Genomic DNA, 12,831 nt, shown 5'->3' on the forward strand with positions numbered 1-12,831 from the left:
ACCGTTTCCACAATTTTACGCGATGTCGATAGAATTTTGCTGCAAAACCTTTTCATAGATTCAACACGTTGGCTATCCACGTCATCCATGCCCATACCGACAACCCGCGATTTTGTCCACGAGGCATAAGTGCTCGCTAAAAGATTTTAGCGAAACAAGCAAAGGTGATCGCTGCACGCTGCGAATCGGCCGGCTTTACGAGAGCTCGACCGTCAAAGCTGCAATTATCGACTAACAGCGAAACGTACGTCGTGTGAAAAAGGTCGAGGGAAGTTAATTAGAGCGGCATAATCATTATTCTCGACTTCATACGAAACGATCGAAAGAAACTATAACTTTGTCCTTTTGATGGTCATTTGCTTTCACTGAGCAAAGAGAAATTATAGATTCTTGATGTCCAACTGGGTGGGATTTACTGATAATAATGCAAATGAAGATGTTGGTGTTTCGTATAGTGATTTTTTAGGTACAGACTACAACTGATAGTCGTACACTCATTGACATTTTCTGACATCCTACAATTTTTAAAATTATAGTTATGAATGGCACGAAATTCAGGATTTGAAACGTTACGATAAATAATGTTTGCTCGATAACGATCTTTCTAACCTTCAACACCTCTAATGATTTCGAAGAAGAAGAAGATTAGGTATTTTCTTCTTTAAGTCGAAGCAGTCCTCAAATCAAACCGTCAACAATGGCTCGACCCTCGTTTAATTACTCAGGCGATTCGTTAGGAACCACGTTACCCAGCGTTAACTACGAGTAGCTCAGAGACGTTGGTTCCTCTCAATGTTCCCCTGCGGTTTTGTCTGCGGAGTTCAACAGTCGGGAACTGTTGAACTGTTGAAGTTTCGCGTAAAAGCCACTGGAGCAGTCGGCGAATCCGAGTCATCAACCCAACTCCCCTGGAGTAACTAAGTTTCGAATTAAACGCGAAACGAAGAGATGCCGCATTGATTAGTTTAGGTGTGACACTTAGACGAGGATCAATCGCAAATGGTTGACACTCCTGACCGTCTAACGGTGGACAATTTGACACTGAGTCTTCCTATCCATCTGTACATCTCGAAGTAAATTACATTATCGAAACGTTGTCTCAGTGCGTTGATCACAGGTCCTCGGTTACCTACATTTTCTAGTAATATTCTTCTCAATGTAGCACTAGTAAATTATCATTAAATGGTAAAGTATACATCCTTGCGAGTTCATATAGAAATGGTACAAAAATATTTGTAGAGAGTATACAGAACGCGGAGTACGGTGGAATAAAAATGTTACGAACAGAGAGCACGATGCTGTAGTTGAATGTAATTATATTATACATCGCAATTAGTGAACAGTGAGTGAGTAAATCGTGACATTCCAGCTTATAATTAGACTCTAGATCGATCCTACTAGTAAACAACAATGAATATTCCCGGGACCAACTCCTCGGCGACGAAGATCATTCGTGAAATTAATAATTGGGTCGAAAATTAACGTGCCATTTCCCAGACTCGAGTGTACCGTGGCAAGTGCAGCATTTAACGTTGTTCCCAGCGATGCGTTATCAATACTTGAAAATAGTTCAAGGTACACTAGGCGATTTTCTCATCGACAAGATTACTTTTTATGGCGCCAACGCGAGGAAACGTCGAACGCTATCGAGTCTGCTATCGAACCCCGATCGAGAGGCAATGTCGAGGAAAATCGACGTTGTAGGAAAGCATCGTACATGGATGGTTTTTTTTTAAATTCTTATCTAGGTAACAATTTTAAAATAAACACTCTCGAAGACCTTCTCATCGTATTTTTGTTGTTGTTGCCAATAATTACCAAAATTTGGTTTAATCCCCTCATCTGTTATTCGACAAATAAGAGATTATTAATCTCTTGTCTCTTATTAATTAGAATTTGAATCGTAAATTAAACTATGTTCAATGGGAAAAGGAAAGCTTGAACCGAATACATGTCTCCTCGGCATTACGTGACTAAAAGCTTACCGATGCTTCAACGCTAACTTTCGTCAGCTTATTTTCCAGAGGGCAGCTTACGCAAACTTTTAATCTCGTTCTTTCCAACTACCATCTGGACCAACACCCACGGCGAGGGAACATCTTCAATGCAAATACACGGGAAATATTCGTGTGTGGGTGTTGAAATGAATCGGCTACTGATGGGAACATCCCGTTCATTGGATGTACGTTCAAAGGATGCGCTCTTACGGACTTTTTCAGTTTTTCTAAACTAATTTCGAATGAATTATATTCGTTTTATAGAATCAGTTTTGTGTTTTCAATTTAACTCCGTGCTTACGGAGATTTCTGATCAGATTTCAATTGTCCAATTGATACTTTCACAAGCGAAGTCGATTTCCTAAGATTAATTGGAAGGCTTGGACAAAAATGAAATTGGATATATTGGGTATTCAAAAAAGTTCGTGGCGTTTCTCAACCATTTGCATGATTTCATCACATCGTTCTGTGATTGGTCGACCACAGCGTGATCCACCTTTAACATCAAAATTTTGATACAGCATTTTGTCCGTAAACACCACAAATTTTTTCACAAGTCTGTGTAGCATTCTCGCCTTGATCTAAGTGATATTGTAAAATGTAGCGAATTTGCTCATTATTTATCTCCATGTTCAAGACATTATTACTGCTAAATCCATAAAGAAATTTGATATCTGTTTTTCCTATTCATAGTATAAACTGTAACCTTCCAAATGACATCTAGTATGTCCCAATAGGTTACGTGTAAACAAAGATATAGGTACGATGTTACATCAATCTAGCGACAAAACGCCACGAACTTTTTCGAATGCCCATTATATCGATAATAGTTAGTACCTGTAACTTTCCATGTGAAATTCGAAGCGGATTAATCGTCCAAGTGCAACTTTTCATCATAACAACAAACAATTCTCTGACAAATCGCGATTCTGCTTATGCCTCGAGACTTGAAATAGCTCGCGTTTATTTTGGATGATTTAGACACTAATAGTCGCATCAATATTAATATTTGCCGGAAAGCCTCTCAGCTTTTTCATCGGAGGGTCCCTTGTAAACCCTGCTGCATGCTATCCGCGGTCCAAGGATTAATTTACGACTGTGGTATCCGAGTAAAAAAAAAAATGTTTTATCCTCGGGCGACGAGCTAATTTGTACACCGACACCCTATTACGGCCGTGAAACCGTGAAACGCCAGGAAACATCCACCGGGGCAATATTTGTAAGAGGAGACGAGATTCACCGTCGCAATGCGAAGATCAAGAGGTCTTATCCAGGCGAGATTTTCTTACTGGTGCGGTAAATAACAGGTGTGCCGTAACCAAGAGGAATGTACGTCGCTGTTCGAGTCGGTTCCCTGCGCAGCATGATATCGAAGAAATACATCTTCAACGAAGATTGGGGGTGGTGGTGGTGGTCGTGGTGAAGAAATGGAGAATAAGAATTGTACCCACAGACGCGGGGGTGGCTTAGAGACAACGTTTCTACCAAGAGGAAATATCCTCCTCAATTTTCTAACAGCGAAGAAAAATTCCCTCCCCTGCAGCATTTTCAATTTTATTAAATTTGTTAGTTTTGTAACGTAATTACATCATTTTTCCTTGGTGAACGATTACGAGGTAACCTCTTCAATTTATGTAAGTACACGTGGGATTGTTTGAGTAAAGTATCGGAGGATTCAACCCTTTTTCATTTGTGGCAGAAGAGAAATTGAAACGAATTAATTAATGCCTTTTCAGTAATATAATGGCTGCTAGTTGCTTGTTCTATTTACAGCAATAGCTGATTGGATATAGGTAGTATATTTAGAACCGATGCATGGCCTGTACTCGTAACTGTGCGATCGTGAGAAACTACTTTCTTAATGATTCACTGGATTTCATATGGCAATACTTCACGGTGTAATCGACCGCCCGCTTGGTCCCTGCGTGAAGGATTGCTAAAATGGGATAGAAAAATGGCCAACGAAGTGTCCTTAATATTCGACTATATATCTGCTGTATCGTAACGTGTGGTATTTTTCAAATTTTTCTTACGGTGACTCGTTCGATAGTTCTTTCTACGAGACGTTAGATTTCTTTAAAGTCGAATGTTTCTAAGTAGGTGGAGAATGTACTTTTGAGAACCTAATAATCTACAAAAAATGCGAAAGATGCGAATGAGATATAAATATTATCTTTTCTTTAATTTAAGATATAATTTGTTTTACCACCACGTGAAATATGTCTGCAATCGATTGGAAAGGATGTAACGTTTATAAAGACTAGCGAACTGTTGGCAGGTTTAGCGTTAAGTCTGTACAACGAAATACGAAAGATTTTTGGCTCCCATGTGCGGGCCCTGCTCGTACATTTAGGGCTTATTTCGAAAATATTTAGCAAGAAACTAATTAATTGCAAATTTGTCCTGAAATTAGTCAAAGCGTCATCCACGATATCGCGCGTTCCGTTATCGTCCGCGTTGTCCCCAGTGTAATTTAGTCGGCGAACAAGTTCCCAGTTAAATTAATCTCAGGACCCGACCAGCACGTGCGCAGGCTTCCAGAAAGTTTGACAATCATAGCACGGAGAGCTATTCAGATGTTGCATCGAGTTTCGAGGTTTCCGATCCATGGTCGCGAGGAGTCGATAATGAAATATCTGCGACTCGAGGCGTCGCGAGATGCTCTCGAGCACAAATGAATTTCAACTTTCCAAGAAAAGTGTCGGCGAAACTCGTGCACGAAATCAATGCTCGCGGCGAACTCGACCGAGTAGAGTCTTTCCCGAACTTTCCTCCGGCGACATATCAACACGGTCGAAAACAGACGTAAAAGTTCGAAACACGACATCTTTGTCGAGCAATATCTACGTTTTGTTGGGATTACTCTATGTATAGTGGTTTTAACTCCTTCACGACTGTGAGCGCCTATAGCCGCTTAGAAATTTCTAACATGTCTTGCGACAAACTGTACATTAATGTTAAATTCGTAATAGTTATACAAATTCGGTTTAAAGGAATAAATAATATCGTTTCGATGTAGGGAAATTCGGTTCTTTGGTTATTGAAATAAGTTTTCACAAAAAATGCATTCCTACCCAAAACTTCGCCGTTCTTGGTGCTCATCGTAACTCAATTTCTGCCGTCTGATACGGCCGGTGTGTATCGAAATCTGCCGTCATCAAAGGGTTAATTGCATTAAATACAAACAAACTTTTTTTTTGGTGATTTTATACATGTTGTTCTTTCCCTCAAAAAGATCGATTTCGTGGTCGTAAAGAAATGATTTCAAAACTCCCTGATAATTCACGCTTTCTCTGTAAAGTTTACCATATTTTTCCTTGATTTAGAAGGCTGCAAACGTGTGATAAGACATAACTCTAGTTTGTCTCTACAAATAAATGGCATAAAGTAATTCTAGAAAGGCACAGAATTAATGTTTGCACGTTTTATTATGCTCAAGCTTTCAATTTGACGAATAACAAATTAATTGCGTCTTCTTGACCGAATTCGAATTAACGTGCTCTCTCAAACCCAAGCAAAGGATCTTATCGCCTCGAGTGCTCACTAGTCTTTCGATAAGCGTGTGTCAATCGAAACGTGTTCGCTTATCACACGCAACAATGCCATCATTGACGTTTATTTGAAGATGCTTGATCCGCATCCATCATCGCTGCTGAGAGGATTATCGTGATACAAGATAATCAGGAGAATTCCTGTAGGTGTCACGAGTTAGTCCGTGAAGAGGATCTCGTATTTAATGACGAGGCATACGTAATTACTCTAGCCCTCCATCTCACAGACACGCCAGTTATTTAGAATTAATTACTGAAATAAATAATAAAATGAAACTTGACTCGATATGACATATAACTGGACCCTTGCATCGTTATTATTAACAGTTTAACGTTCGCTCGCACAACATGTGTGTGATCCTACCGCCGAAAATGATTGGCCAGTACCACACTGTGTGATGATTTATAAATGTAAACAAGTGTGTGTATTGCTATTGGCTTCGTATTTCATCGGTACGTCTTTGATTTTAGGTAATTATTCTTTTATTGTCTGTCTTTAATTCTAGATTTATTAAATTAAAATTATGCCGTCTGGGTACACTACAGTTGTGTACCAGGAAGATTATGGAGCACATGTTGAATAATTTCTTGAATTTGCACAAGTTTTTTAAAATTATTTCTTGAAATCTATAGCCGGGCCCTGGCGATATTTGACCGCGTATACGTGCGTTAACATCATCTCTGCCTTACTATTAGATTTATCGTTGGATAGGATTTCATTGTCATTATTATTATCCACCGTCAATCTTTTCATCCTAACCTTGCACAATCCTGTTTTACACTTCTATACCATATTCAGAATCCATTATACGCCGACCTTTGATCGTGCTCTCGTTCACTTACGCTCTTCATGTTGATGAATTATGCATGTCGCGGGTTGATCAAGCTTTTCAGTGTCACCAACGAGATTCCGTAGAACGCGTTTCGTCGCAAAATTCAAGATGCACCGCAAATATCGTTTGTACATCGTTCGCGACAGTGTTTCTCAATATTTTTCTACTCGTCGCTCCGTTCTAAGTATCATTAATCTACACGACCACCACCTAACGTGATCGTTCTGTTTCTATTCGCGGTTCTTGTGAAATACAAGATGATCCGCGTTGAGAATTCCTGACTTACAAGATTCGTAGACTGCTCCAGAATGCGTTCTCAACGATGCTTATGCCAGGTTGATTTAATTATGACCGAGAGACAAGTAACATTCTCCCGTTAGTGAATTACGATGGTATGTAATTTTTGCTTTGCGAGTTTCGTCGCTTTTAACGCATGCGCGTTGCAGCCATCCCCTGTCGAGCGCCGAAAATAAAGGTGGAAAAAAAACGAAGCTGCAGGTAGGAGATAAAGCGTGTTCGAGCGAATTTGAGCGGTCGCCGCGCGGCATCGATTAAAAAAGCTGTTTCACTCGCTACGTGACTACAATTCCGCAATAATTTACAATCGCGCGTACTGTACGGCCCGATACCGCGCCCCGAAAAGTTTGAAAAGCCACCCCAAAAATGCATCGGGAAAACGACAACTACGTTCATTCCCATCGGACCTGAATTTTTTAAGGGTTAAATGGAACAGCGTTCCCGTGCCTCGAGTTACTCGGAGCTCGATAAACATGACTGAATCGCAATATTTACATGACTGTTAATGATTACAGACCGTAATTTACAGTAATGATCATTGACAATGTAAAATGGTATTTATTTATTAATGTCGGGTATAAAAATTCATTACGAATGAAGGTCTGCCATGTTTTGCAATCAAAACATTACTGTAGAGAATTTTTGTTTAACCCTTTCCCGTACCATTTAGCTCGACAAATGTTTGGCCAGAATCTTCATCGCGAGTCAGACTCGTCAAAGTACGCCAAGGGGTTAATGTAAAACAGAAATTGCAACTTTGTTTATATTAACAGGGACTGGTCCTACCAGTTCCGAATGAAAATTCTGCCAAAAGAATAAACACACCCCACGTTTCAAAATCAAAGACTCTTTATCCAACGAGAAACAAAAGTTGCAACTTTTGTTTACATTTACAGGAATTAGTATGATCAACAATGAATGAAAGTTCCAAAGAATAAATATATCACGTTTTACAATCAAAGACTCTGTATTCAACGAGAAGTAAATGTTGCAATTTTGTTTACATTTATCGATTCTACCGATTCCGAACAAAAGCCTTGGGTGTTTGGATTTGCTCGGGCCGTTTTTTGGGAGCGACTTGATAGATCGCCACCGATAAAAAGTGAGGCTATGCCTAAACACCGATCTCCCAGTATTTCGGTTTACCAGGGGAATCAATAATTATCCATGGCATTGGCGAGGGTGAACAGAGCGAGCAAAGAGGGTCCCAGGCAGCCTGGGGAAAAGAGCTAATCGACTTCGCGCGATATTCTCGGTTCGTTGAGACGACACCGTTGTCACGCACGCGACCTCGAACTTTCAGAGCGTCACGCCAGCCTGGAATCTCCAAGGTACGATGTTAAGTCTCCGCGGTAGGCATCGAGATCGCGAACTTTAAGTTTCCATGCTCTGCGCTCGAAAGAGTGTAGATTTTTAGCTAGCTGAAAATCTGAACGTTTCAGCTCGAATAGAATATCGTTCAGGAAATGGTTACCGTATAGATTCTGCGATGAAGTTGCAGCTTCGCTGTGCCATATACTCAAACTGACTTTAGTGTAGGATTTTTTACCAAAATGGCAGCGGTGTTACTAAAAAATCCTATTTCTAGACCTTTGAGATTATAATTTTTCCTTAATAAAATAGCAAGTTTCTATCGAAAAAGTATCTCGGCCCCTTTTAAATATGTTGAACGACCAACCTATTGATTCAGTACAGATAAGAATATCGGAATCAACGTGTTCAAAAGAAGTCAATCAATCTTATTTTTCGCATTTCTTATCAAAGTCCAAAAACCCTACAGGAATGATATGTGTATTCATGATAAATAGGTGATATGTAAGGCAGTAAATTCATCATATCGTTGTATTGCTCTCTTGTCATAGGAATGGACTTATTCGACTTAAAAAAAATATTTTTGCGACAACATTTTATAGCCAAAATTCTCTTGTTTACTTTATGAAAAAATCGTACTCCATCCAGGGTATCTATATCTTACTAAATTTTCAAATATAACTTGAATTAACGAGAACTCGGATATATATTGAATTGAAATATCAAGTTCGATACTTGTACTGTAAACCCACCCACCCATTGTTTTGAAATAAAATATGTATTTAAATCTTCAACAAAAATTCCTCAATTTCTGCTACGACAACTACTTCCTTAACTTCTAAAGAATCGCGACTGTTTTCTTGCCCGAGGGGAAAACCATAAACTATTCGGCTCCAACTCGCGTCTCCATCGTCGAAAAGCCCCAGAATACGACGTCCCGCGAGCACAACAGAGGCGCCCTGACGCCTGCGTCGGTTGGCCTCAGTAGTCGGCGAGACGTGCTAGACGACGGACGTCGGGCACATCGTCGAGCTTTACTACTCGTTCGCGACTCTAAACGCGGCTTCGGGCAACGAGACGACAAAACTCTTTCCAAGTACCGAAAATATTTCCAATTATTCTTGGAATTGTTTGACGAAGTGCGCGATCGACGAAAATTCTTGGTGCTATTTTGAACTCAGGATACAGGACGAATCGTCGAAGAGTCAATCGAGTCAAGGTCGAGGTCCTGGAATCGGTCCAAGGACCGTGCCGCGTCTCCTGCGGGAAAAGTTTGGAAATTGTGCGTCCCTCGGGCTAGTGATTCGATCAAATACTATCCGAACGTGATCGGGGGGGTCAAGCCGAGGTTTGGTTCGTTTGTTTACGCGGGCGTGGGGTGTCAGTGATCCGTCTACTCGTGGCCCGGTGTCTGTAAGTAAAACCAGCCAGATGTGTTTCGGTTTACGACAGGATTGGCATTGAAAGCGAAATCGTTCGTTAACGATCCCGATCTTTCTGACAAAGACGCATTCTGGCCTAGGGAGCAGGCTTCGGAGAATAATTGAGATAGTAGTTTCAATTGCCCTTTAAAAAGCAGAGTCATGAACTCTCTGCGAAGGGATCAGGCTTTCTTATCGATGTTTGAGAGATACGTTTACTGAAATATTTTATGGATATTTATGAAATCGGTTTGTTATTAGTTTCGACCCTCGTACGTGAAGACTATATTCAGGTACTGACATGTAATTATTGAAAAGGTGAGTGTAAATAGTACCGAGAGAAAACATCCATGAAGGAACGTTATACAAATACTTCAGACTTCCTGATACAATTATTAAAATTTCATTGTATACATACGCATTTATACGATTCAATATTATGTTTTGTCTCGTTACTAGATATGCGAATTGCAGTTTACATTCATTCATTTTTCCCAATAGTACAAACGGTCGAAACGTCTTTTGTTGATTTCAAGAAATTGATTTCTGTTTATCGTTTCGAGGAACAAGGTTTTCCTTCTTTTCTCCAGAACTACCAATAGCACTTCGAGAACATTCGTATTTAAATTAAATTGTTTAGTTCGCCAATACTCGTTGACAATGGCACAATAAATGAGACGTACCAGTTTTTCTTTTTATCGAAACCTTTTATCTGGGTTAAGAAAGAAATATTGCGTAACGTTCCTGGTTCTTTTCGAGGAGCGTACCGAACAATATAAACACGCTCGAATCCACGCAAGATAAGCGTAAATCCAGTTGTAAGAGTCGTGCAAAAGAGGGTGTTGGTATATAATATAATAGTCTCAGAAGAAAGAGCTGAAGGTGGATGTTATAATTGGCTAATTTTCGAGTAGCTTCGACACCTGATTTGTAAAATAAGTGACGTAGAATTAATAACCAATGATCATAATATAAGAACAAATGCATAAAATACAAAAATGTCAACATTATTTCAAATCCTCCTTTCGTTGCGTCGAAACGAGAACTTTCTTTCTGTTATAAATTTAAAAAATTAGAGAACTCAGATCGCCAGAGTTGAAAACGTTTCGTATACATAGCAGCAAAAACAACAAAATGCTCGAGGCAATTTGAAATTAGTTAAGTAGAATAACTGTCGTCGCGGAGCAAGCGTTCACCGTATATTTTTCAGTAGTACGACATTTTTGTGGCACGACTGTTTATCACGGGTAAAATAGAAAAAGAGAAGCGGGAATGCAAAGTACATAGTCAGGAGTTTCGCGTACGCATCGATAACTCCAACGGCGTCACTGTCGCAACAGGAAGTGCGTCGAGTTCTTGCAAGAAGCTCATGAAACATGAATGAAGTCGTGGAGCGGCTTATGGAATTTCGATACGAACCGAAAACTATGAAAGCCGCGATGCCTGGATTTAGACATTTATTTTACTCGGGGCGCGCTGCTCTCCAGGAATAATTTATCGGTCCGACGACAAGGCGAGTCTGCCTAGCCTGCGATTTTAGTCGCCCGTACCCGCGGGGCGTGCGATCGAGAATTAATTCGTAATTAATTGCAGTCGCCTCCAATCCCCAGTGAATTGTTCTCCTTAAAATTTATTTGGACATTACGGCAACCCGTAAATAAAAGCATGCCTTATTAGGTCGCTTACGGTTCCACCACCTGGTGTGTGTGATACGCCACAGAAGAATATTGCAAAGTTTTATACTACAAGCTACCAAACATACAAAAATTCATTTCTTGGAAGAACAATGAAATTGCTTCGTGAAATAAATTTTTCTTGTTTTATTTCAATATCTGATGTAGTATTTATTATTTGATCTATGCGGAAAATTGTAAATGAATAAATATCAACTTGACTGACCTAAAAATGTCGAAGTTTGTTCAAAATGATCACAAATTTATACGAATTATCTAACTGTATGAAACATAGAAGAGAATCATTGAACTAGAGTATACTAAATCAAAAACTGTCAATGGACAAAAATCAGTTCATTGGCCAAAAGAAAAAAAAAATGAAAGATTGTTAAAAACTTGACTAGAGTCTATCGAAGCAGTTGGAAAAGAGCATCCCGCGTTTCTTTTCTAAGAGTACTAGTTCGTTAAATGGAATCATCGATGGTTTCGAGTAATTGGAGTTGCAAACAGGAAAAACGTGGGAACTTTCCCGCGAAAGAAATAAGAACGAGGGGATGATCGAAACGAATGCAATTTAAAAGAACGAGATAAATAACTATCCAATTACTAGAAATTTTCCAGTACCACCGGGGCCAAAGTTCGAACTACCGATGTTCACTTGTTTGAGGATCATAAAATAGAAGTTAGAATGCAAAGTCAATGTCTAATTATGCGTCGTTGAAAAATTTCTTGCCTCACAATTGCAGCTTAATTATACGACTCGTTCAGGTGTTCTGAGGGAGACTGACGGATAATTAACCCACCGTGTGTATGGGAACGTGTTTACCTGACAATCGGTTAATCAAGACATGCTTTACATCGAATTACAGCCGATGGTATTACGTGCACTTACCCAAAGGACAATGTAGTAATGACTTATAAATAGCAGGGCTTGTGCAACGAGCGCGTTGCTCGTAACCGTACGACAAATGACACGTGTTGCTTTATTTTCCGAACAAAGAATTCCTCGTGGCTTTCTTTCAGAAATGGGCAATATTTTATTTCGATAATAGACGACGAGGAACAACTGACAGCGCATCGATATATTTCAACCGAGTCGTAGAAACGAGCAAAATTTTTGTCTAAACAAAAATTTAGAGTAACGAAGATGAAAGTATCTTATGATTGGGATTATTCAAGTTCCATTTGTTTACTTAATTTTTGCCAGTGCTTCCCTGCCCTTAATCGATTTGTAGAGTAAGTTCCACACGTTAGAATATACGCTGTATTTTTTCTCATTTTGGATCTAACAGCACGAGTCTGATTGATGGTCTTTTGTAACGATCGAGGTTAGTCCTCTTTCCACGATTATTTTAACATATCATCGTTAGTTGGGGGGCAAATCGAGTTTCGAACGACACAGAAAAAGCATCAAGCTGCGGCAAGGATATTCGGGGATTTAGTAAAAACGAGGTTAATCCATTGACTAAATATTTTTCATGGTACATCCGCTGACCATTATTCGATTCTGACCTAGCTGCGAAAATATCTAGTTTGAGTCATTCGAACCACTGTATGCGGCAACCATTTCAATACATGTCCATTAAGAATTTCTGATTATATTCCAAGTAAGACAGATCTGTGAAACAGAAAGCACAGACTTTAGTTTCCTCGATTCTAAATAAACGAAACTTCTCCTTTTATAGAGTACAGGTTTATTGATTAAATACCATCGATTAATTGTGAATTTAAAACAAAGATAAATAAAA

General features: G+C 39.5%; 2 protein-coding genes across 7 annotated transcripts in view; one reads left to right on the forward strand and one right to left on the reverse strand.

The window, feature by feature from the left end:
* Positions 1–12,831, reverse strand: part of LOC128892339 (14 kDa phosphohistidine phosphatase-like) — a 122,657-nt gene that overhangs the window by 9,942 nt on the left and 99,884 nt on the right. The window lies entirely within an intron of this gene.
* LOC128892322 (phosrestin-2-like) overlaps positions 8,987–12,831 on the forward strand; it is a 52,893-nt gene continuing 49,048 nt past the window's right edge. For 4 of the 6 annotated variants that reach the window (XM_054152678.1, XM_054152676.1, XM_054152682.1 and 1 more), the window contains exon 1: positions 8,987–9,402. The gene's annotated coding sequence lies outside the window, so the exon portion shown is untranslated. The other 2 variants (XM_054152679.1, XM_054152680.1) reach the window with 2 other exon arrangements.

The sequence above is a fragment of the Hylaeus anthracinus genome, unplaced genomic scaffold (genome assembly GCF_026225885.1).
Source record: "Hylaeus anthracinus isolate JK02 unplaced genomic scaffold, UHH_iyHylAnth1.0_haploid 12002, whole genome shotgun sequence".
Taxonomy (NCBI): Eukaryota; Metazoa; Arthropoda; class Insecta; order Hymenoptera; family Colletidae; genus Hylaeus; species Hylaeus anthracinus.